Raw genomic sequence first — 17,012 nt, 5'->3', positions numbered from 1 at the left:
TTTTCAATGTAACAGTTTAGATAAAGATAAAAGCATAGGTTCCGGCGAGGTTCGAACTCGCGACTTTCTGCGTGTAAAGCAGATGTGATAACCACTACACCACAGAACCGTTACCAAGGTATAGAGAGTTTTATCTAAAAGTTGATTAATTTGTATCCAAAACAATGGAAAGGTAATGATTTCCAAAGAAATTTGTGTATTTTTTCAATGTAACAGTTTAGATAAAGATAAAAGCATAGGTTCCGGCGAGGTTCGAACTCGCGACTTTCTGCGTGTAAAGCAGATGTGATAACCACTACACCACAGAACCGTTACCAAGGTATAGAGAGTTTTATCTAAAAGTTGATTAATTTGTATCCAAAACAATGGAAAGGTAATAATTTCCCAAGAAATTTGGGTATTTTTTCAATGTAACAGTTTAGATAAAGATAAAAGCATAGGTTCCGGCGAGGTTCGAACTCGCGACTTTCTGCGTGTAAAGCAGATGTGATAACCACTACACCACAGAACCGTTACTAAGGTATAGAGAGTTTTATCTAAAAGTTGATTAATTTGTATCCAAAACAATGGAAAGGTAATGATTTCCAAAGAAATTTGGGTATTTTTTCAATGTAACAGTTTAGAGAAAGATAAAAGCATAGGTTCCGGCGAGGTTCGAACTCACGACTTTCTACGTGTAAAGCAGATGTGATAACCACTACACCACAGAACCGCTACCAAGGTATAGAGAGTTTTATCTAAAAGTTGATTAATTTGTATCCAAAACAATGGAAAGGTAATGATTTCCAAAGAAATTTGGGTATTATTTCAATGTAACAGTTTAGATAAAGATAAAAGCATAGTTTCCGGCGAGGTTCGAACTCGCGACTTTCTGCGTGTAAAGCAGATGTGATAACCACTACACCACAGAACCGTTACAAAGGTATAGAGAGTTTTATCTAAAAGTTGATGAATTTGTATCCAAAACAATGGAAAGGTAATGATTTCCAAAGAAATTTGGGTATTTTTTCAATGTAACAGTTTAGATAAAGATAAAAGCATAGGTTCCGGCGAGGTTCGAACTCGCGACTTTCTGCGTGTAAAGCAGATTTGATAACCACTACACCACAGAACCGTTACCAAGGTATAGAGAGTTTTATCTAACAGTTGATGAATTTGTATCCAAAACAATGGAAACGTAATGATTTCCAAAGAAATTTGGGTATTTTTTCAATGTAACAGTTTAGATAAAGATAAAAGCATAGGTTCCGACGAGGTTCGAACTCGCGACTTTCTGCGTGTAAAGCAGATGTGATAACCACTACACCACAGAACCGTTACCAAGGTGTAGAGAGTTTTATCTAAGAGTTGATGAATTAGTATCCAAAACAAAGGAAAGGTAATGATTTCCAAAGAAATTTGGGTATTTTTTCAATGTAACAGTTTAGATAAAGATAAAAGCATAGGTTCCGGCGAGGTTCGAACTCGCGACTTTCTGCGTGTTCAGCAGATGTGATAACCACTACACCACAGAACCGTTACCAAGGTATAGAGAGTTTTATCTAAAAGTTGATTAATTTGTATCCAAAACAATGGAAAGGTAATGATTTCCAAAGAAATTTTATATTTTTTCAATGTAACAGTTTAGATAAAGATAAAAGCATAGTTTCCGGCGAGGTTCGAACTCGCGACTTTCTGCGTGTAAAGCAGATGTGATAACCACTACACCACAGAACCGTTACGAAGGTATAAAGAGTTTTATATAAAAGTTGATTAATTTGTATCCAAAACAATGGAAAGGTAATGTTTTCCAAAGAAATTTGGGTATTTTTTCAATGTAACAGTTTAGATAAAGAGGAAAGCATAGGTTCCGGCGAGGTTCGAACTCGCGACTTTCTGCGCGTAAAGCAGATGTGATAACCACTACACCACAGAACCGTTACCAAGGTATAGAGAGTTTTATCTAAAAGTTGATTAATTTGTATCCAAAACAATGGAAAGGTAATGATTTCCAAAAAATTTGGGTATTTTTTCAATGTAACAGTTTAGATAAAGATAAAAGCATAGGTTCCGGCGAGGTTCGAACTCGCGACTTTCTGCGTGTAAAGCAGATGTGATAACCACTACACCACAGAACCGTTACCAAGGTATGGAGAGTTTTATCTAAAAGTTTATGAATTTGTATCCAAAACAATGGAACGGTACTGATTTCCAAAGAAATTTGGGTATTTTTTCAATGTAACAGTTTAGATAAAGATAAAAGCATAGTTTCCGGCGAGGTTCGAACTCGCGACTTTCTGCGTGTAAAGCAGATGTGATAACCACTACACCACAGAACCGTTACCAAGGTATAGAGAGTTTTATCTAAAAGTTGATTAGTGTGTATCCAAAACAATGGAAAGGTAATGATTTCCAAAGAAATTTGGGTATTTTTTCAATGTAACAGTTTAGATAAAGATAAAAGCATAGGTTCCGGCGAGGTTCGAACTCGCGACTTTCTGCGTGTAAAGCAGATGTGATAACCACTACACCACAGAACCGTTACCAAGGTATAGAGAGTTTTATCTAAAAGTTGATTAATTTGTATCCAAAACAATGGAAAGGTAATGATTTCCAAAGAAATTTGGGTATTTTTTCAATGTAACAGTTTAGATAAAGATAAAAGCATAGGTTCCGGCGAGGTTCGACCTCGCGACTTTCTGCGTGTAAAGCATATGTGATAACCACTACACCACAGAACCGTTACCAAGGTATAGAGAGTTTTATCTAAAAGTTGATTAATTTGTATCCAAAACAATGGAAAGGTAATGATTTCCAAAGAAATTTGGGTATTTTTTCAATGTAACAGTTTAGATAAAGATAAAAGCATAGTTTCCGGCGAGGTTCGAACTCGCGACTTTCTGCGTGTAAAGCAGATGTGATAACCACTACACAACAGAACCGTTACCAAGGTATAGAGAGTTTTATCTAAAAGTTGATGAATTTGTATCCAAAACAATGGAAAGGTAATAGTTTCCAAAGAAATTTGGGTATTTTTTCAATGTAACAGTTTAGATAAAGATAAAAGCATAGTTTCCGGCGAGGTTCGAACTCGCGACTTTCTGCGTGTAAAGCAGATGTGATAACCACTACACCACAGAACCGTTACCAAGGTATAGAGAGTTTTATCTAAAAGTTGATGAATTTGTATCCAAAACAATGGAAAGGTAATGATTTCCAAAGAAATTTGGGTATTTTTTCAATGAAACAGTTAATATAAAGATAAAAGCATAGGTTCAGGAGAGGTTCGAACTCGCGACTTTCTGCGTGTAAAGCAGATGTGATAACCACTACACCACAGAACCGTTACCAAGGTGTAGAGAGTTTTATCTAGAAGATGATTAATTTTTATCCAAAACAATGGAAAGGTAATGATTTCCAAAGAAATTTGGGTATTTTTTCAATGTAACAGTTTAGATAAAGATAAAAGCATAGGTTCCGGCGAGGTTCGAACTCGCGACTTTCTGCGTGTAAAGCAGATGTGATAACCACTACACCACAGAACCGTTACCAAGGTATAGAGAGTTTTATCTAAAAGTTGATTAATTTGTATCCAAAACAATGGAAAGGTAATGATTTCCAAAGAAATTTGGGTATTTTTTCAATGTAACAGTTTAGATAAAGATAAAAGCATAGGTTCCGGCGAGGTTCGAACTCGCGACTTTCTGCGTGTAAAGCAGATGTGATAACCACTACACCACAGAACCGCTACCAAGGTGTAGAGAGTTTTATCTAAAAGTTGATGAATTTGTATCAAAAACAAAGGAAAGCTAATGATTTCCAAAGAAATTTGGGTATTTTTTCAATGTAACAGTTTAGATAAAGATAAAAGCATAGGTTCCGGCGAGGTTCGAACTCGCGACTTTCTGCGTGTAAAGCAGATGTGATAACCACTACACCACAGAACCGTTACCAAGGTGTAGAGAGTTTTATCTAAAAGTTGATGAATTTGTATCCAAAACAATGGAAAGGTAATGATTTCCAAAGAAATTTGGGTATTTTTTCAATGTAACAGTTTAGATAGAGATAAAAGCATAGGTTCTGGCGAGGTTCGAACTCGCGACTTCCTGCGTGTAAAGCAGATGTGATAACCACTACACCACAGAACCGTTACCAAGGTATAGAGAGTTTTATCTAAAAGTTGATTAATTTGTATCCAAAACAATGGAAAGGTAATGATTTCCAAAGAAATTTGGGTATTTTTTCAATGTAACAGTTTAGATAAAGATAAAAGCATAGGTTCCGGCGAGGTTCGATCTAACGACTTTCTGCGTGTAAAGCAGATGTGATAACCACTACACCACAGAACCGTTACCAAGGTGTAGTGAGTTTTATATAAAAGTTGATTAATTTGTATCCAAAACAATGGAAAGGTAATGATTTCCAAAGAAATTTTGGCATTTTTTCAATGTAACAGTTTAGATAAAGATAAAAGCATAGGTTCCGGCGAGGTTCGAACTCGCGACTTTCTGCGTGTAAAGCAGATGTGATAACCACTACACCACAGAACCGTTACCAAGGTATAGAGAGTTTTATCTAAAAGTTGATTAATGTGTATCCAAAACAATGGAAAGGTAATGATTTCCAAAGAAATTTGGGTATTTTTTCAATGTAACAGTTTAGATAAGTATAAAAGCATAGGTTCCGGCGAGGTTCGAACTCGCGACTTTCTGCGTGTAAAGCAGATGTGATAACCACTACACCACAGAACCGTTACCAAGGTGTACAGAGTTTTATCTAAAAGTTGATTAATTTGTATCCAAAACAATGGAAAGGTAATTATTTCCAAAGAAATTTGGGTATTTTTTCAATGTAACAGTTTAGATAAAGAGGAAAGCATAGGTTCCGGCGAGGTTCGAACTCGCGACTTTCTGCGTGTAAAGCAGATGTTATAACCACTACACCACAGAACCGTTACCAAGGTATAGAGAGTTTTATATAAAAGTTGATAAATTTGTATCCAAAACAATGGAAACGTAATGATTTCCAAAGAAATTCTGGTATTTTTTCAATGTAACAGTTTAGATAAAGAGGAAAGCATAGGTTCCGGCGATGTTCGAACTCGCGACTTTCTGCGCGTAAAGCAGATGTGATAACCACTACACCACAGAACCGTTACCAAGGTATAGAGAGTTTTATCTAAAAATTGATTAATTTGTATCCAAAACAATGGAAAGGTAATGATTTCCAAAGAAATTTGGGTATTTTTTCAATGTAACAGTTTAGATAGAGATAAAAGCATAGGTTCTGGCGAGCTTCGAACTCCCGACTTCCTGCGTGTAAAGGAGATTTGATAACCACTACACCACAGAACCGTTACCAAGGTATAGAGAGTTTTATCTAAAAGTTGATTAATTTGTACTCAAAACAATGGAAAGGTAATGATTTCCAAAGAAATTTGGGTATTTTTTCAATGTAACAGTTTAGATAAAGATAAAAGCATAGGTTCCGGCGAGGTTCGATCTAACGACTTTCTTCGTGTAAAGCATATGTGATAACCACTACACCACAGAACCGTTACCAAGGTATAGAGAGTTTTATCTAAAAGTTGATGAATTTGTATCCAAAACAATGGAAAGGTAATGATTTCCAAAGAAATTTGGGTATTTTTTCAATGTAACAGCTTAGATAAAGATAAAAGCATAGGTTCCGGCGAGGTTCGAACTCGCGACTTTCTGCGTGTAAAGCAGATGTGATAACCACTACACCACAGAACCGTTACCAAGGTATAGAGAGTTTTATCTAAAAGTTGATTAATTTGTATCCAAAACAATGGAAAGGTAATGATTTCCAAAGAAATTTGGGTATTTTTTCAATGTAACAGTTTAGATAAAGATAAAAGCATAGGTTCCGGCGAGGTTCGAACTCGCGACTTTCTGCGTGTAAAGCAGATGTGATAACCACTACACCACAGAACCGTTACCAAGGTATAGAGAGTTTTATATAAAAGTTGATAAATTTGTATCCAAAACAATGGAAAGGTAATGATTTCCAAAGAAATTTGGGTATTTTTTCAATGTAACAGTTTAGATAAAGAGGAAAGCATAGGTTCCGGCGAGGTTCGAACTCGCGACTTTCTGCGCGTAAAGCAGATGTGATAACCACTACACCACAGAACCGTTACCAAGGTATAGAGAGTTTTATCTAAAAGTTGATTAATTTGTATCCAAAACAATGGAAAGGTAATGATTTCCAAAGAAATTTGGGTATTTTTTCAATGTAACAGTTTAGATAAAGATAAAAGCATAGGTTCCGGCGAGGTTCGAACTCGCGACTTTCTGCGTGTAAAGCAGATGTGATAACCACTACACCACAGAACCGTTACCAAGGTGTAGAGAGTTTTATCTAAAAGTTGATTAATTTGTATCCAAAACAATGGAAAGGTAATGATTTCCAAAGAAATTTTGGCATTTTTTCAATGTAACAGTTTAGATAAAGATAAAAGCATAGGTTCCGGCGAGGTTCGAACTCGCGACATTCTGCGTGTAAAGCAGATGTGATAACCACTACACCACAGAACCGCTACCAAGGTGTAGAGAGTTTTATCTAAAAGTTGATGAATTTGTATCAAAAACAAAGGAAAGGTAATGATTTCCAAAGAAATTTTGGCATTTTTTCAATGTAACAGTTTAGATAAAGATAAAAGCATAGGTTCCGGCGAGGTTCGAACTCGCGACTTTCTGCGTGTAAAGCAGATGTGATAACCACTACACCACAGAACCGTTACCAAGGTATAGAGAGTTTTATCTAAAAGTTGATTAATTTGTATCCAAAACAATGGAAAGGTAATGATTTCCAAAGAAATTTGGGTATTTTTTCAATGTAACAGTTTAGATAGAGATAAAAGCATAGGTTCTGGCGAGGTTCGAACTCGCGACTTCCTGCGTGTAAAGGAGATTTGATAACCACTACACCACAGAACCGTTACCAAGGTATAGAGAGTTTTATCTAAAAGTTGATTAATTTGTACTCAAAACAATGGAAAGGTAATGATTTCCAAAGAAATTTGGGTATTTTTTCAATGTAACAGTTTAGATAAAGATAAAAGCATAGGTTCCGGCGAGGTTCGATCTAACGACTTTCTTCGTGTAAAGCAGATGTGATAACTACTACACCACAGAACCGTTACCAAGGTATAGAGAGTTTTATATAAAAGTTGATGAATTTGTATCCAAAACAATGGAAAGGTAATGATTTCCAAAGAAATTTGGGTATTTTTTCAATGTAACAGTTTAGATAAGTATAAAAGCTTAGGTTCCGGCGAGGTTCGAACTCGCGACTTTCTGCGTGTAAAGCAGATGTGATAACCACTACACCACAGAACCGTTACCAAGGTGTAGAGAGTTTTATCTAAAAGTTGATTAATTTTTATCCAAAACAATGGAAAGGTAATGATTTCCAAAGAAATTTGGGTATTTTTTCAATGTAACAGTTTAGATAAAGATAAAAGCATAGGTTCCGGCGAGGTTCGAACTCGCGACTTTCTGCGTGTAAAGCAGATGTGATAACCACTACACCACAGAACCGTTACCAAGGTATAGAGAGTTTTATATAAAAGTTGATTAATTTGTATCCAAAACAATGGAAAGGTAATGATTTCCAAAGAAATTTGGGTATTTTTTCAATGTAACAGTTTAGATAAAGAGGAAAGCATAGGTTCCGGCGAGGTTCGAACTCGCGACTTTCTGCGCGTAAAGCAGATGTGATAACCACTACACCACAGAACCGTTACAAAGGTATAGAGAGTTTTATCTAAAAGTTGATTAATTTGTATCCAAAACAATGGAAAGGTAATGATTTCCAAAGAAATTTGGGTATTTTTTCAATGTAACAGTTTAGATAAAGATAAAAGCATAGGTTCCGGCGAGGTTCGAACTCGCGACTTTCTGCGTGTAAAGCAGATGTGATAACCACTACACCACAGAACCGTTACCAAGGTGTAGAGAGTTTTATATAAAAGTTGATTAATTTGTATCCAAAACAATGGAAAGGTAATGATTTCCAAAGAAATTTTGGCATTTTTTCAATGTAACAGTTTAGATAAAGATAAAAGCATAGGTTCCGGCGAGGTTCGAACTCGCGACTTTCTGCGTGTAAAGCAGATGTGATAACCACTCCACCACAGAACCGTTACCAAGGTATAGAGAGCTTTATCTTAAAGTTGATTAATTTGTATCCAAAACAATGGAACGGTAATGATAGCCAAAGAAATTTGGGTATTTTTTCAATGAAACAGTTAATATAAAGATAAAAGCATAGGTTCCGGCGAGGTCCGAACTCGCGACTTTCTGCGTGTAAAGCAGATGTGATAACCACTATACCACAGAACCGTTACCAAGGTATAGAGAGTTTTATCTAAAAGTTGATTAATTTGTATCCAAAACAATGGAAAGGTAATGATTTCCAAAGAAATTTGGGTATTTTTTCAATGTAACAGTTAAGATAAAGATAAAAGCATAGGTTCCGGCGAGGTTCGAACTCGCGACTTTCTGCGTGTAAAGCAGATGTGATAACCACTACACCACAGAACCGTTACCAAGGTATAGAGAGTTTTATATAAAAGTTGATTAATTTGTATCCAAAACAATGGAAAGGTAATGATTTCCAAAGAAATTTTGGTATTTTTTCAATGTAACAGTTTAGATAAAGAGGAAAGCATAGGTTCCGGCGAGGTTCGAACTCGCGACTTTCTGCGCGTAAAGCAGATGTGATAACCACTACACCACAGAACCGTTACAAAGGTATAGAGAGTTTTATCTAAAAGTTGATTAATTTGTATCCAAAACAATGGAAAGGTAATGATTTCCAAAGAAATTTGGGTATTTTTTCAATGTAACAGTTTAGATAAAGATAAAAGCATAGGTTCCGGCGAGGTTCGAACTCGCGACTTTCTGCGTGTAAAGCAGATGTGATAACCACTACACCACAGAACCGTTACCAAGGTGTAGAGAGTTTTATATGAAAGTTGATTAATTTGTATCCAAAACAATGGAAAGGTAATGATTTCCAAAGAAATTTTGGCATTTTTTCAATGTAACAGTTTAGATAAAGATAAAAGCATAGGTTCCGGCGAGGTTCGAACTCGCGACTTTCTGCGTGTAAAGCAGATGTGATAACCACTCCACCACAGAACCGTTACCAAGGTATAGAGAGCTTTATCTTAAAGTTGATTAATTTGTATCCAAAACAATGGAACGGTAATGATAGCCAAAGAAATTTGGGTATTTTTTCAATGAAACAGTTAATATAAAGATAAAAGCATAGGTTCCGGCGAGGTCCGAACTCGCGACTTTCTGCGTGTAAAGCAGATGTGATAACCACTATACCACAGAACCGTTACCAAGGTATAGAGAGTTTTATCTAAAAGTTGATTAATTTGTATCCAAAACAATGGAAAGGTAATGATTTCCAAAGAAATTTGGGTATTTTTTCAATGTAACAGTTAAGATAAAGATAAAAGCATAGGTTCCGGCGAGGTTCGAACTCGCGACTTTCTGCGTGTAAAGCAGATGTGATAACCACTACACCACAGAACCGTTACCAAGGTATAGAGAGTTTTATCTAAAAGTTGATTAATTTGTATCCAAAACAATGGAAAGGTAATGATTTCCAAAGAAATTTGGGTATTTTTTCAATGTAACAGTTTAGATAAAGATAAAAGCATAGTTTCCGGCGAGGTTCGAACTCGCGACTTTCTGCGTGTAAAGCAGATGTGATAACCACTACACCACAGAACCGTTACCAAGGTATAGAGAGTTTTATATAAAAGTTGATTAATTTGTATCCAAAACAATGGAAAGGTAATGATTTCCAAAGAAATTTGGGTATTTTTTCAATGTAACAGTTTAGATAAAGATAAAAGCATAGTTTCCGGCGAGGTTCGAACTCGCGACTTTCTGCGTGTAAAGCAGATGTGATAACCACTACACCACAGAACCGTTACCAAGATATAGAGAGTTTTATCTAAAAGTTGATGAATTTGTATCCAAAACAATGGAAAGGTAATGATTTCCAAAGAAATTTGGGTATTTTTTCAATGAAACAGTTAATATAAAGATAAAAGCATAGGTTCCGGCGAGGTTCGAACTCGCGACTTTCTGCGTGTAAAGCAGATGTGATAACCACTACACCACAGAACCGTTACCAAGGTGTAGAGAGTTTTTTCAAGAAGTTGATTAATTTTTATCCAAAACAATGGAAAGGTAATGATTTCCAAAGAAATTTGGTTATTTTTTCAATGTAACAGTTTAGATAAAGATAAAAGCATAGGTTCCGGCGAGGTTCGAACTCGCGACTTTCTGCGTGTAAAGCAGATGTGATAACCACTACACCACAGAACCGTTACCAAGGTGGAGAGAGTTTTATCTAAAAGTTGATTAATTTGTATCCAAAACAATGGAAAGGTAATGATTTCCAAAGAAATTTGGGTATTTTTTCAATGTAACAGTTTAGATAAAGATAAAAGCATAGGTTCCGGCGAGGTTCGAACTCGCGACTTTCTGCGTGTAAAGCAGATTTGATAACCACTACACCACAGAACCGTTACAAAGGTATAGAGAGTTTTATCTAAAAGTTGATTAATTTGTATCCAAAACAATGGAAAGGTAATGATTTCCAAAGAAATTTGGGTATTTTTTCAATGTAACAGTTTAGATAAAGATAAAAGCATAGGTTCCGGCGAGGTTCGAACTCGCGACTTTCTGCGTGTAAAGCAGATGTGATAACCACTACACCACAGAACCGCTACCAAGGTGTAGAGAGTTTTATCAAAAAGTTGATGAATTTGTATCAAAAACAAAGGAAAGCTAATGATTTCCAAAGAAATTTGGGTATTTTTTCAATGTAACAGTTTAGATAAAGATAAAAGCAGAGGTTCCGGCGAGGTTCGAACTCGCGACTTTCTGCGTGTAAAGCAGATGTGATAACCACTACACCACAGAACCGTTACCAAGGTATAGAGAGTTTTATCTAAAAGTTGATTAATTTGTATCCAAAACAATGGAAAGGTAATGATTTCCAAAGAAATTTGGGTATTTTTTCAATGTAACAGTTCAGATAGAGATAAAAGCATAGGTTCTGGCGAGGTTCGAACTCGCGACTTCCTGCGTGTAAAGCAGATTTGATAACCACTACACCACAGAACCGTTACCAAGGTATAGAGAGTTTTATCTAAAAGTTGATTAATTTGTATCCAAAACAATGGAAAGGTAATGATTTCCAAAGAAATTTGGGTATTTTTTCAATGTAACAGTTTAGATAAAGATAGAAGCATAGGTTCCGGCGAGGTTCGAACTCGCGACTTTCTGCGTGTAAAGCAGATGTGATAACCACTACACCACAGAACCGTTACCAAGGTATAGAGAGTTTTATCTAAAAGTTGATTAATTTGTATCCAAAACAATGGAAAGGTAATGATTTCCAAAGAAATTTGGGTATTTTTTCAATGTAACAGTTTAGATAAGTATAAAAGCATAGGTTCCGGCGAGGTTCGAACTCGCGACGTTCTGCGTGTAAAGCAGATGTGATAACCACTACACCACAGAACCGTTACCAAGGTGTAGAGAGTTTTATCTAAAAGTTGATTAATTTGTATCAAAAACAATTGAAAGGTAATGATTTCCAAAGAAATTTGGGTATTTTTTCAATGTAACAGTTTAGATAAAGATAAAAGCATAGGTTCCGGCGAGGTTCGAACTCGCGACTTTCTGCGTGTAAAGCAGATGTGATAACCACTACACCACAGAACCGTTACCAAGGTATAGAGAGTTTTATATAAAAGTTGATTAATTTGTATCCAAAACAATGGAAAGGTAATGATTTCCAAAGAAATTTGGGTATTTTTTCAATGTAACAGTTAAGATAAAGAGGAAAGCATAGGTTCCGGCGAGGTTCGAACTCGCGACTTTCTGCGCGTAAAGCAGATGTGATAACCACTACACCACAACCGTTTCCAAGGTATAGAGAGTTTTATCTAAAACTTGATTAATTTGTATCCAAAACAATGGAAAGGTAATGATTTCCAAAGAAATTTGGGTATTCTTTCAATGTAACAGTTTAGATAAAGATAAAAGCAAAAGTTCCGGCGAGGTTCGAACTCGCGACTTTCTGCGTGTAAAGCAGATGTCATAACCACTACACCACAGAACCGTTACCAAGGTGTAGAGAGTTTTATCTAAAAGTTGATTAATTTGTATCCAAAACAATGGAAAGGTAATGATTTCCAAAGAAATTTTGGCATTTTTTCAATGTAACAGTTTAGATAAAGATAAAAGCATAGGTTCCGGCGAGGTTCGAACTCGCGACTTTCTGCGTGTAAAGCAGATGTGATAACCACTACACCACAGAACCGCTACCAAGGTGTAGAGAGTTTTATCTAAAAGTTGATGAATTTGTATCCAAAACAATGGAAAGGTAATGATTTCCAAAGAAATTTTGGCATTTTTTCAATGTAACAGTTTAGATAAAGATAAAAGCATAGGTTCCGGCGAGGTTCGACCTCGCGACTTTCTGCGTGTAAAGCAGATGTGATAACCACTACACCACAGAACCGTTACCAAGGTATAGAGAGTTTTATATAAAAGTTGATTAATTTGTATCCAAAACAATGGAAAGGTAATGATTTCCAAAGAAATTTTGGTATTTTTTCAATGTAACAGTTTAGATAAAGAGGAAAGCATAGGTTCCGGCGAGGTTCGAGCTCGCGACTTTCTGCGCGTAAAGCAGATGTGATAACCACTACACCACAGAACCGTTACAAAGGTATAGAGAGTTTTATCTAAAAGTTGATTAATTTGTATCCAAAACAATGGAAAGGTAATGATTTCCCAAGAAATTTTGCTATTTTTTCAATGTAACAGTTTAGATAAAGATAAAAGCATAGGTTCCGGCGAGGTTCGAACTCGCGACTTTCTGCGTGTAAAGCAGATGTGATAACCACTACACCACAGAACCGTTACCAAGGTATAGAGAGTTTTATATAAAAGTTGATTAATTTGTATCCAAAACAATGGAAAGGTAATGATTTCCAAAGAAATTTTGGTATTTTTTCAATGTAACAGTTTAGATAAAGAGGAAAGCATAGGTTCCGGCGAGGTTCGAACTCGCGACTTTCTGCGTGTAAAGCAAATGTGATAACCACTACACCACAGAACCGTTACCAAGGTATAGAGAGTTTTATATAAAATTTGATTAATTTGTATCCAAAACAATGGAAAGGTAATGATTTCCAAAGAAATTTTGGTATTTTTTCAATGTAACAGTTTAGATAAAGAGGAAAGCATAGGTTCCGGCGAGGTTCGAACTCGCGACTTTCTGCGCGTAAAGCAGATGTGATAACCACTACACCACAGAACCGTTACAAAGGTATAGAGAGTTTTATCTAAAAGTTGATTAATTTGTATCCAAAACAATGGAAAAGTAATGATTTCCAAAGAAATTTGGGTATTTTTTCAATGTAACAGTTTAGATAAAGATAAAAGCATAGGTTCCGGCGAGGTTCGAACTCGCGACTTTCTGCGTGTAAAGCAGATGTGATAACCACTACACCACAGAACCGTTACCAAGGTGTAGAGAGTTTTATATAAAAGTTGATTAATTTGTATCCAAAACAATGGAAAGGTAATGATTTCCAAAGAAATTTTGGCATTTTTTCAATGTAACAGTTTAGATAAAGATAAAAGCATAGGTTCCGGCGAGGTTCGAACTCGCGACTTTCTGCGTGTAAAGCAGATGTGATAACCACTCCACCACAGAACCGTTACCAAGGTATAGAGAGCTTTATCTAAAAGTTGATTAATTTGTATCCAAAACAATGGAACGGTAATGATAGCCAAAGAAATTTGGGTATTTTTTCAATGAAACAGTTAAGATAAAGATAAAAGCATAGGTTCCGGCGAGGTTCGAACTCGCGACTTTCTGCGTGTAAAGCAGATGTGATAACCACTACACCACAGAACCGTTACCAAGGTATAGAGAGTTTTATCTAAAAGTTGATTAATTTGTATCCAAAACAATGGAAAGGTAATGATTTCCAAAGAAATTTGGGTATTTTTTCAATGTAACAGTTTAGATAAAGATAAAAGCATAGGTTCCGGCGAGGTTCGAACTCGCGACTTTCTGCGTGTAAAGCAGATGTGATAACCACTACAGCACAGAACCGTTACCAAGGTATAGAGAGTTTTATCTAAAAGTTGATTAATTTGTATCCAAAACAATGGAAAGGTAATGATTTCCAAAGAAATTTGGGTATCTTTTCAATGTAACAGTTTAGATAAAGATAAAAGCATAGGTTCTGGCGAGGTTCGAACTCGCGACTTCCTGCGTGTAAAGCAGATTTGATAACCACTACACCACAGAACCGTTACCAAGGTATAGAGAGTTTTATCTAAAAGTTGATTAATTTGTATCCAAAACAATGGAAAGGTAATGATTTCCAAAGAAATTTTGGCATTTTTTCAATGTAACAGTTTAGATAAAGATAAAAGCATAGGTTCCGGCGAGGTTCGATCTAACGACTTTCTGCGTGTAAAGCAGATGTGATAACCACTACACCACAGAACCGTTACCAAGGTATAGAGAGTTTTATCTAAAAGTTGATTAATTTGTATCCAAAACAATGGAAAGGTAATGATTTCTAAAGAAATTTGGGTATTTTTTCGATGTAACAGTTTAGATAAGTATAAAAGCATAGGTTCCGGCGAGGTTCGAACTCGCGACTTTCTGCGTGTAAAGCAGATGTGATAACCACTACACCACAGAACCGTTACCAAGGTATAGAGAGTTTTATATAAAAGTTGATTAATTTGTATCCAAAACAATGGAAAGGTAATGATTTCCAAAGAAATTTGGGTATTTTTTCAATGTAACAGTTTAGATAAAGAGGAAACCATAGGTTCCGGCGAGGTTCGAACTCGCGACTTTCTGCGCGTAAGGTAGATGTGATAAACACTACACCACAGAACCGTTACCAAGGTATAGAGAGTTTTATCTAAAAGTTGATTAATTTGTATCCAAAACAATGGAAAGGTAATGATTTCCAAAGAAATTTGGGTATTTTTTCAATGTAACAGTTTAGATAAAGATAAAAGCATAGGTTCCGGCGAGGTTCGAACTCGCGACTTTCTGCGTGTAAAGCAGATGTGATAACCACTACACCACAGAACCGTTACCAAGGTGTAGAGAGTTTTATATAAAAGTTGATTAATTTGTATCCAAAACAATGGAACGGTAATGATTGCCAAAGAAATTTGGGTATTTTTTCAATGAAACAGTTAATATAAAGATAAAAGCATAGGTTCCGGCGAGGTCCGAACTCGCGACTTTCTGCGTGTAAAGCAGATGTGATAACCACTATACCACAGAACCGTTACCAAGGTATAAAGAGTTTTATCTAAAAGTTGATTAATTTGTATCCAAAACAATGGAAAGGTAATGATTTCCAAAGAAATTTGGGTATTTTTTCAATGTAACAGTTAAGATAAAGATAAAAGCATAGGTTCCGGCGAGATTCGAACTCGCGACTTTCTGCGTGTAAAGCAGATGTGATAACCACTACACCACAGAACCGTTACCAAGGTATAGAGTGTTGTATCTAAAAGTTGATTAATTTGTATCCAAAACAATGGAAAGGTAATGATTTCCAAAGAAATTTGGGTATTTTTTCAATGTAACAGTTTAGATAAAGATAAAAGCATAGGTTCCGGCGAGGTTCGAACTCGCGACTTTCTGCGTGTAAAGCAGATGTGATAACCACTACACCACAGAACCGTTACCAAGGTATAGAGAGTTTTATATAAAAGTTGATGAATTTGTATCCAAAACAATGGAACGGTAATTATTTCCAAAGAAATTTGGGTATTTTTTTAATGAAACAGTTAAGATAAAGATAAAAGCATAGGTTCCGGCGAGGTTCTAACTCGCGACTTTTTGCGTGTAAAGCAGATGTGATAACTACTACACCACAGAACCGTTACCAAGGTATAGAGAGTTTTATCTAAAAGTTGATTAATTTGTATCCAAAACAATGGAAATTTAATGATTTCCAAAGAAATTTTGGTATTTTTTCAATGTAACATTTTGAATAAAGATAAAAGCATAGGTTCCGGCGAGATTCGAACTCGCGACTTTCTGCGTGTAAAGCAGATGTGATAACCACTACACCACAGAACCGTTACCAAGGTATAGAGAGTTTTATCTAAAAGTTGATTAATTTGTATCCTAAACAATGGAAAGGTAATCATTTCCAAAGAAATTTGGGTATTTTTTCAATGTAACAGTTTAGATAAAGATAAAAGCATAGGTTCCGGCGAGGTTCGAACTCGCGACGTTCTGCGTGTAAAGCAGATGTGATAACTACTACACCACAGAACCGTTACCAAGGTATAGAGAGTTTTATATAAAAGTTGATGAATTTGTATCCAAAACAATGGAAAGGTAATTATTTCCAAAGAAATTTGGGTATTTTTTTAATGAAACAGTTAAGATAAAGATAAAAGCATAGGTTCCGGCGAGGTTCGAACTCGCGACTTTCTGCGTGTAAAGCAGATGTGATAACCACTACACCACAGAACCGTTACCAAGGTATAGAGAGTTTTATCTAAAAGTTGATTAATTTGTATCCAAAACAATGGAAAGGTAATGATTTCCAAAAAAATTTTGGTATTTTTTCAATGTAACAGTTTAGATAAAGATAAAAGCATAGGTTCCGGCGAGGTTCGAACTCGCGACTTTCAGCGTGTAAAGCAGATTTGATAACGACTACACCACCGAACCGTTACCAAGGTATAGAGAGTTTTATCTAAAAGTTGATTAGTTTGTATCCAAAACAATGGAAAGGTAATGATTTCCATAGAAATTTGGGTATTTTTTCAATGTAACAGTTTAGATAAAGATAAAAGCATAGGTTCCGGCGAGGTTCGAACTCGCGACTTTCTGCGTGTAAAGCAGATGTGATAACCACTACACCACAGAACAGTTACCAAGGTATAGAGAGTTTT

General features: G+C 35.9%; 76 non-coding genes across 76 annotated transcripts; all 76 read right to left on the bottom strand.

The window, feature by feature from the left end:
* Positions 1-36: 36 nt before the first annotated feature.
* On the bottom strand, positions 37-109 carry Trnav-uac (transfer RNA valine (anticodon UAC)). The gene has a single exon. It is a non-coding gene; the product is annotated as a tRNA-Val (tRNA).
* Positions 110-237: 128 nt separating this feature from the next.
* Trnav-uac (transfer RNA valine (anticodon UAC)) lies at positions 238-310 on the bottom strand. Its single transcript has one exon. It is a non-coding gene; the product is annotated as a tRNA-Val (tRNA).
* Positions 311-438: 128 nt separating this feature from the next.
* On the bottom strand, positions 439-511 carry Trnav-uac (transfer RNA valine (anticodon UAC)). Its single transcript has one exon. It is a non-coding gene; the product is annotated as a tRNA-Val (tRNA).
* Positions 512-639: 128 nt separating this feature from the next.
* Trnav-uac (transfer RNA valine (anticodon UAC)) lies at positions 640-712 on the bottom strand. Its single transcript has one exon. It is a non-coding gene; the product is annotated as a tRNA-Val (tRNA).
* A 128-nt stretch (positions 713-840) lies between these two features.
* Trnav-uac (transfer RNA valine (anticodon UAC)) lies at positions 841-913 on the bottom strand. The gene has a single exon. It is a non-coding gene; the product is annotated as a tRNA-Val (tRNA).
* Positions 914-1,041: 128 nt separating this feature from the next.
* Trnav-uac (transfer RNA valine (anticodon UAC)) lies at positions 1,042-1,114 on the bottom strand. The gene has a single exon. It is a non-coding gene; the product is annotated as a tRNA-Val (tRNA).
* Positions 1,115-1,242: 128 nt separating this feature from the next.
* On the bottom strand, positions 1,243-1,315 carry Trnav-uac (transfer RNA valine (anticodon UAC)). Its single transcript has one exon. It is a non-coding gene; the product is annotated as a tRNA-Val (tRNA).
* Positions 1,316-1,443: 128 nt separating this feature from the next.
* Positions 1,444-1,516, bottom strand: Trnav-aac (transfer RNA valine (anticodon AAC)). The gene has a single exon. It is a non-coding gene; the product is annotated as a tRNA-Val (tRNA).
* Positions 1,517-1,643: 127 nt separating this feature from the next.
* Trnav-uac (transfer RNA valine (anticodon UAC)) lies at positions 1,644-1,716 on the bottom strand. Its single transcript has one exon. It is a non-coding gene; the product is annotated as a tRNA-Val (tRNA).
* A 128-nt stretch (positions 1,717-1,844) lies between these two features.
* On the bottom strand, positions 1,845-1,917 carry Trnav-uac (transfer RNA valine (anticodon UAC)). Its single transcript has one exon. It is a non-coding gene; the product is annotated as a tRNA-Val (tRNA).
* A 127-nt stretch (positions 1,918-2,044) lies between these two features.
* Trnav-uac (transfer RNA valine (anticodon UAC)) lies at positions 2,045-2,117 on the bottom strand. The gene has a single exon. It is a non-coding gene; the product is annotated as a tRNA-Val (tRNA).
* A 128-nt stretch (positions 2,118-2,245) lies between these two features.
* Positions 2,246-2,318, bottom strand: Trnav-uac (transfer RNA valine (anticodon UAC)). Its single transcript has one exon. It is a non-coding gene; the product is annotated as a tRNA-Val (tRNA).
* A 128-nt stretch (positions 2,319-2,446) lies between these two features.
* Trnav-uac (transfer RNA valine (anticodon UAC)) lies at positions 2,447-2,519 on the bottom strand. The gene has a single exon. It is a non-coding gene; the product is annotated as a tRNA-Val (tRNA).
* A 329-nt stretch (positions 2,520-2,848) lies between these two features.
* Positions 2,849-2,921, bottom strand: Trnav-uac (transfer RNA valine (anticodon UAC)). Its single transcript has one exon. It is a non-coding gene; the product is annotated as a tRNA-Val (tRNA).
* A 128-nt stretch (positions 2,922-3,049) lies between these two features.
* Positions 3,050-3,122, bottom strand: Trnav-uac (transfer RNA valine (anticodon UAC)). Its single transcript has one exon. It is a non-coding gene; the product is annotated as a tRNA-Val (tRNA).
* A 128-nt stretch (positions 3,123-3,250) lies between these two features.
* Positions 3,251-3,323, bottom strand: Trnav-uac (transfer RNA valine (anticodon UAC)). The gene has a single exon. It is a non-coding gene; the product is annotated as a tRNA-Val (tRNA).
* A 128-nt stretch (positions 3,324-3,451) lies between these two features.
* Positions 3,452-3,524, bottom strand: Trnav-uac (transfer RNA valine (anticodon UAC)). The gene has a single exon. It is a non-coding gene; the product is annotated as a tRNA-Val (tRNA).
* A 128-nt stretch (positions 3,525-3,652) lies between these two features.
* On the bottom strand, positions 3,653-3,725 carry Trnav-uac (transfer RNA valine (anticodon UAC)). Its single transcript has one exon. It is a non-coding gene; the product is annotated as a tRNA-Val (tRNA).
* Positions 3,726-3,853: 128 nt separating this feature from the next.
* Trnav-uac (transfer RNA valine (anticodon UAC)) lies at positions 3,854-3,926 on the bottom strand. The gene has a single exon. It is a non-coding gene; the product is annotated as a tRNA-Val (tRNA).
* A 128-nt stretch (positions 3,927-4,054) lies between these two features.
* Positions 4,055-4,127, bottom strand: Trnav-uac (transfer RNA valine (anticodon UAC)). The gene has a single exon. It is a non-coding gene; the product is annotated as a tRNA-Val (tRNA).
* Positions 4,128-4,456: 329 nt separating this feature from the next.
* Trnav-uac (transfer RNA valine (anticodon UAC)) lies at positions 4,457-4,529 on the bottom strand. Its single transcript has one exon. It is a non-coding gene; the product is annotated as a tRNA-Val (tRNA).
* Positions 4,530-4,657: 128 nt separating this feature from the next.
* Positions 4,658-4,730, bottom strand: Trnav-uac (transfer RNA valine (anticodon UAC)). The gene has a single exon. It is a non-coding gene; the product is annotated as a tRNA-Val (tRNA).
* Positions 4,731-4,858: 128 nt separating this feature from the next.
* Trnav-uac (transfer RNA valine (anticodon UAC)) lies at positions 4,859-4,931 on the bottom strand. Its single transcript has one exon. It is a non-coding gene; the product is annotated as a tRNA-Val (tRNA).
* Positions 4,932-5,059: 128 nt separating this feature from the next.
* Positions 5,060-5,132, bottom strand: Trnav-uac (transfer RNA valine (anticodon UAC)). The gene has a single exon. It is a non-coding gene; the product is annotated as a tRNA-Val (tRNA).
* Positions 5,133-5,662: 530 nt separating this feature from the next.
* Trnav-uac (transfer RNA valine (anticodon UAC)) lies at positions 5,663-5,735 on the bottom strand. Its single transcript has one exon. It is a non-coding gene; the product is annotated as a tRNA-Val (tRNA).
* Positions 5,736-5,863: 128 nt separating this feature from the next.
* Trnav-uac (transfer RNA valine (anticodon UAC)) lies at positions 5,864-5,936 on the bottom strand. The gene has a single exon. It is a non-coding gene; the product is annotated as a tRNA-Val (tRNA).
* A 128-nt stretch (positions 5,937-6,064) lies between these two features.
* Positions 6,065-6,137, bottom strand: Trnav-uac (transfer RNA valine (anticodon UAC)). Its single transcript has one exon. It is a non-coding gene; the product is annotated as a tRNA-Val (tRNA).
* A 128-nt stretch (positions 6,138-6,265) lies between these two features.
* Trnav-uac (transfer RNA valine (anticodon UAC)) lies at positions 6,266-6,338 on the bottom strand. Its single transcript has one exon. It is a non-coding gene; the product is annotated as a tRNA-Val (tRNA).
* A 128-nt stretch (positions 6,339-6,466) lies between these two features.
* On the bottom strand, positions 6,467-6,539 carry Trnav-uac (transfer RNA valine (anticodon UAC)). The gene has a single exon. It is a non-coding gene; the product is annotated as a tRNA-Val (tRNA).
* Positions 6,540-6,667: 128 nt separating this feature from the next.
* Positions 6,668-6,740, bottom strand: Trnav-uac (transfer RNA valine (anticodon UAC)). Its single transcript has one exon. It is a non-coding gene; the product is annotated as a tRNA-Val (tRNA).
* A 530-nt stretch (positions 6,741-7,270) lies between these two features.
* Trnav-uac (transfer RNA valine (anticodon UAC)) lies at positions 7,271-7,343 on the bottom strand. The gene has a single exon. It is a non-coding gene; the product is annotated as a tRNA-Val (tRNA).
* Positions 7,344-7,471: 128 nt separating this feature from the next.
* Positions 7,472-7,544, bottom strand: Trnav-uac (transfer RNA valine (anticodon UAC)). The gene has a single exon. It is a non-coding gene; the product is annotated as a tRNA-Val (tRNA).
* A 128-nt stretch (positions 7,545-7,672) lies between these two features.
* On the bottom strand, positions 7,673-7,745 carry Trnav-uac (transfer RNA valine (anticodon UAC)). Its single transcript has one exon. It is a non-coding gene; the product is annotated as a tRNA-Val (tRNA).
* A 128-nt stretch (positions 7,746-7,873) lies between these two features.
* Trnav-uac (transfer RNA valine (anticodon UAC)) lies at positions 7,874-7,946 on the bottom strand. Its single transcript has one exon. It is a non-coding gene; the product is annotated as a tRNA-Val (tRNA).
* A 128-nt stretch (positions 7,947-8,074) lies between these two features.
* On the bottom strand, positions 8,075-8,147 carry Trnav-uac (transfer RNA valine (anticodon UAC)). The gene has a single exon. It is a non-coding gene; the product is annotated as a tRNA-Val (tRNA).
* A 128-nt stretch (positions 8,148-8,275) lies between these two features.
* Trnav-uac (transfer RNA valine (anticodon UAC)) lies at positions 8,276-8,348 on the bottom strand. The gene has a single exon. It is a non-coding gene; the product is annotated as a tRNA-Val (tRNA).
* A 128-nt stretch (positions 8,349-8,476) lies between these two features.
* Positions 8,477-8,549, bottom strand: Trnav-uac (transfer RNA valine (anticodon UAC)). Its single transcript has one exon. It is a non-coding gene; the product is annotated as a tRNA-Val (tRNA).
* Positions 8,550-8,677: 128 nt separating this feature from the next.
* On the bottom strand, positions 8,678-8,750 carry Trnav-uac (transfer RNA valine (anticodon UAC)). Its single transcript has one exon. It is a non-coding gene; the product is annotated as a tRNA-Val (tRNA).
* A 128-nt stretch (positions 8,751-8,878) lies between these two features.
* Trnav-uac (transfer RNA valine (anticodon UAC)) lies at positions 8,879-8,951 on the bottom strand. Its single transcript has one exon. It is a non-coding gene; the product is annotated as a tRNA-Val (tRNA).
* Positions 8,952-9,079: 128 nt separating this feature from the next.
* On the bottom strand, positions 9,080-9,152 carry Trnav-uac (transfer RNA valine (anticodon UAC)). The gene has a single exon. It is a non-coding gene; the product is annotated as a tRNA-Val (tRNA).
* Positions 9,153-9,280: 128 nt separating this feature from the next.
* Positions 9,281-9,353, bottom strand: Trnav-uac (transfer RNA valine (anticodon UAC)). Its single transcript has one exon. It is a non-coding gene; the product is annotated as a tRNA-Val (tRNA).
* A 128-nt stretch (positions 9,354-9,481) lies between these two features.
* Positions 9,482-9,554, bottom strand: Trnav-uac (transfer RNA valine (anticodon UAC)). The gene has a single exon. It is a non-coding gene; the product is annotated as a tRNA-Val (tRNA).
* Positions 9,555-9,682: 128 nt separating this feature from the next.
* Trnav-uac (transfer RNA valine (anticodon UAC)) lies at positions 9,683-9,755 on the bottom strand. Its single transcript has one exon. It is a non-coding gene; the product is annotated as a tRNA-Val (tRNA).
* Positions 9,756-9,883: 128 nt separating this feature from the next.
* Trnav-uac (transfer RNA valine (anticodon UAC)) lies at positions 9,884-9,956 on the bottom strand. Its single transcript has one exon. It is a non-coding gene; the product is annotated as a tRNA-Val (tRNA).
* A 128-nt stretch (positions 9,957-10,084) lies between these two features.
* Positions 10,085-10,157, bottom strand: Trnav-uac (transfer RNA valine (anticodon UAC)). The gene has a single exon. It is a non-coding gene; the product is annotated as a tRNA-Val (tRNA).
* A 128-nt stretch (positions 10,158-10,285) lies between these two features.
* Positions 10,286-10,358, bottom strand: Trnav-uac (transfer RNA valine (anticodon UAC)). Its single transcript has one exon. It is a non-coding gene; the product is annotated as a tRNA-Val (tRNA).
* A 128-nt stretch (positions 10,359-10,486) lies between these two features.
* On the bottom strand, positions 10,487-10,559 carry Trnav-uac (transfer RNA valine (anticodon UAC)). Its single transcript has one exon. It is a non-coding gene; the product is annotated as a tRNA-Val (tRNA).
* A 128-nt stretch (positions 10,560-10,687) lies between these two features.
* Positions 10,688-10,760, bottom strand: Trnav-uac (transfer RNA valine (anticodon UAC)). Its single transcript has one exon. It is a non-coding gene; the product is annotated as a tRNA-Val (tRNA).
* Positions 10,761-10,888: 128 nt separating this feature from the next.
* On the bottom strand, positions 10,889-10,961 carry Trnav-uac (transfer RNA valine (anticodon UAC)). Its single transcript has one exon. It is a non-coding gene; the product is annotated as a tRNA-Val (tRNA).
* Positions 10,962-11,089: 128 nt separating this feature from the next.
* Trnav-uac (transfer RNA valine (anticodon UAC)) lies at positions 11,090-11,162 on the bottom strand. Its single transcript has one exon. It is a non-coding gene; the product is annotated as a tRNA-Val (tRNA).
* Positions 11,163-11,290: 128 nt separating this feature from the next.
* On the bottom strand, positions 11,291-11,363 carry Trnav-uac (transfer RNA valine (anticodon UAC)). The gene has a single exon. It is a non-coding gene; the product is annotated as a tRNA-Val (tRNA).
* A 128-nt stretch (positions 11,364-11,491) lies between these two features.
* On the bottom strand, positions 11,492-11,564 carry Trnav-uac (transfer RNA valine (anticodon UAC)). Its single transcript has one exon. It is a non-coding gene; the product is annotated as a tRNA-Val (tRNA).
* A 128-nt stretch (positions 11,565-11,692) lies between these two features.
* Positions 11,693-11,765, bottom strand: Trnav-uac (transfer RNA valine (anticodon UAC)). The gene has a single exon. It is a non-coding gene; the product is annotated as a tRNA-Val (tRNA).
* A 128-nt stretch (positions 11,766-11,893) lies between these two features.
* On the bottom strand, positions 11,894-11,964 carry Trnav-uac (transfer RNA valine (anticodon UAC)). The gene has a single exon. It is a non-coding gene; the product is annotated as a tRNA-Val (tRNA).
* Positions 11,965-12,092: 128 nt separating this feature from the next.
* Trnav-uac (transfer RNA valine (anticodon UAC)) lies at positions 12,093-12,165 on the bottom strand. Its single transcript has one exon. It is a non-coding gene; the product is annotated as a tRNA-Val (tRNA).
* A 128-nt stretch (positions 12,166-12,293) lies between these two features.
* On the bottom strand, positions 12,294-12,366 carry Trnav-uac (transfer RNA valine (anticodon UAC)). Its single transcript has one exon. It is a non-coding gene; the product is annotated as a tRNA-Val (tRNA).
* A 128-nt stretch (positions 12,367-12,494) lies between these two features.
* Positions 12,495-12,567, bottom strand: Trnav-uac (transfer RNA valine (anticodon UAC)). The gene has a single exon. It is a non-coding gene; the product is annotated as a tRNA-Val (tRNA).
* A 128-nt stretch (positions 12,568-12,695) lies between these two features.
* Trnav-uac (transfer RNA valine (anticodon UAC)) lies at positions 12,696-12,768 on the bottom strand. Its single transcript has one exon. It is a non-coding gene; the product is annotated as a tRNA-Val (tRNA).
* Positions 12,769-12,896: 128 nt separating this feature from the next.
* On the bottom strand, positions 12,897-12,969 carry Trnav-uac (transfer RNA valine (anticodon UAC)). Its single transcript has one exon. It is a non-coding gene; the product is annotated as a tRNA-Val (tRNA).
* A 128-nt stretch (positions 12,970-13,097) lies between these two features.
* On the bottom strand, positions 13,098-13,170 carry Trnav-uac (transfer RNA valine (anticodon UAC)). The gene has a single exon. It is a non-coding gene; the product is annotated as a tRNA-Val (tRNA).
* Positions 13,171-13,298: 128 nt separating this feature from the next.
* Trnav-uac (transfer RNA valine (anticodon UAC)) lies at positions 13,299-13,371 on the bottom strand. The gene has a single exon. It is a non-coding gene; the product is annotated as a tRNA-Val (tRNA).
* A 128-nt stretch (positions 13,372-13,499) lies between these two features.
* Trnav-uac (transfer RNA valine (anticodon UAC)) lies at positions 13,500-13,572 on the bottom strand. Its single transcript has one exon. It is a non-coding gene; the product is annotated as a tRNA-Val (tRNA).
* A 128-nt stretch (positions 13,573-13,700) lies between these two features.
* On the bottom strand, positions 13,701-13,773 carry Trnav-uac (transfer RNA valine (anticodon UAC)). Its single transcript has one exon. It is a non-coding gene; the product is annotated as a tRNA-Val (tRNA).
* Positions 13,774-13,901: 128 nt separating this feature from the next.
* Positions 13,902-13,974, bottom strand: Trnav-uac (transfer RNA valine (anticodon UAC)). The gene has a single exon. It is a non-coding gene; the product is annotated as a tRNA-Val (tRNA).
* Positions 13,975-14,102: 128 nt separating this feature from the next.
* Positions 14,103-14,175, bottom strand: Trnav-uac (transfer RNA valine (anticodon UAC)). The gene has a single exon. It is a non-coding gene; the product is annotated as a tRNA-Val (tRNA).
* A 128-nt stretch (positions 14,176-14,303) lies between these two features.
* Trnav-uac (transfer RNA valine (anticodon UAC)) lies at positions 14,304-14,376 on the bottom strand. Its single transcript has one exon. It is a non-coding gene; the product is annotated as a tRNA-Val (tRNA).
* Positions 14,377-14,705: 329 nt separating this feature from the next.
* Trnav-uac (transfer RNA valine (anticodon UAC)) lies at positions 14,706-14,778 on the bottom strand. Its single transcript has one exon. It is a non-coding gene; the product is annotated as a tRNA-Val (tRNA).
* A 128-nt stretch (positions 14,779-14,906) lies between these two features.
* Trnav-uac (transfer RNA valine (anticodon UAC)) lies at positions 14,907-14,979 on the bottom strand. The gene has a single exon. It is a non-coding gene; the product is annotated as a tRNA-Val (tRNA).
* A 128-nt stretch (positions 14,980-15,107) lies between these two features.
* Trnav-uac (transfer RNA valine (anticodon UAC)) lies at positions 15,108-15,180 on the bottom strand. The gene has a single exon. It is a non-coding gene; the product is annotated as a tRNA-Val (tRNA).
* Positions 15,181-15,308: 128 nt separating this feature from the next.
* Positions 15,309-15,381, bottom strand: Trnav-uac (transfer RNA valine (anticodon UAC)). The gene has a single exon. It is a non-coding gene; the product is annotated as a tRNA-Val (tRNA).
* Positions 15,382-15,509: 128 nt separating this feature from the next.
* Trnav-uac (transfer RNA valine (anticodon UAC)) lies at positions 15,510-15,582 on the bottom strand. Its single transcript has one exon. It is a non-coding gene; the product is annotated as a tRNA-Val (tRNA).
* A 128-nt stretch (positions 15,583-15,710) lies between these two features.
* Trnav-uac (transfer RNA valine (anticodon UAC)) lies at positions 15,711-15,783 on the bottom strand. Its single transcript has one exon. It is a non-coding gene; the product is annotated as a tRNA-Val (tRNA).
* A 329-nt stretch (positions 15,784-16,112) lies between these two features.
* Trnav-uac (transfer RNA valine (anticodon UAC)) lies at positions 16,113-16,185 on the bottom strand. The gene has a single exon. It is a non-coding gene; the product is annotated as a tRNA-Val (tRNA).
* Positions 16,186-16,313: 128 nt separating this feature from the next.
* On the bottom strand, positions 16,314-16,386 carry Trnav-uac (transfer RNA valine (anticodon UAC)). The gene has a single exon. It is a non-coding gene; the product is annotated as a tRNA-Val (tRNA).
* Positions 16,387-16,514: 128 nt separating this feature from the next.
* Positions 16,515-16,587, bottom strand: Trnav-uac (transfer RNA valine (anticodon UAC)). The gene has a single exon. It is a non-coding gene; the product is annotated as a tRNA-Val (tRNA).
* Positions 16,588-16,916: 329 nt separating this feature from the next.
* On the bottom strand, positions 16,917-16,989 carry Trnav-uac (transfer RNA valine (anticodon UAC)). The gene has a single exon. It is a non-coding gene; the product is annotated as a tRNA-Val (tRNA).
* Between the last annotated feature and the right edge of the window lie 23 nt (positions 16,990-17,012).

This window comes from Euprymna scolopes, chromosome 46 (genome assembly GCF_053919585.1).
Source record: "Euprymna scolopes isolate OS-2025 chromosome 46, ASM5391958v1, whole genome shotgun sequence".
Lineage (NCBI taxonomy): Eukaryota > Metazoa > Mollusca > Cephalopoda > Sepiida > Sepiolidae > Euprymna > Euprymna scolopes.
The sequence above is the reverse complement of the archived record's forward strand: the minus strand, read 5'-3'. Positions and strand labels throughout refer to the sequence as shown.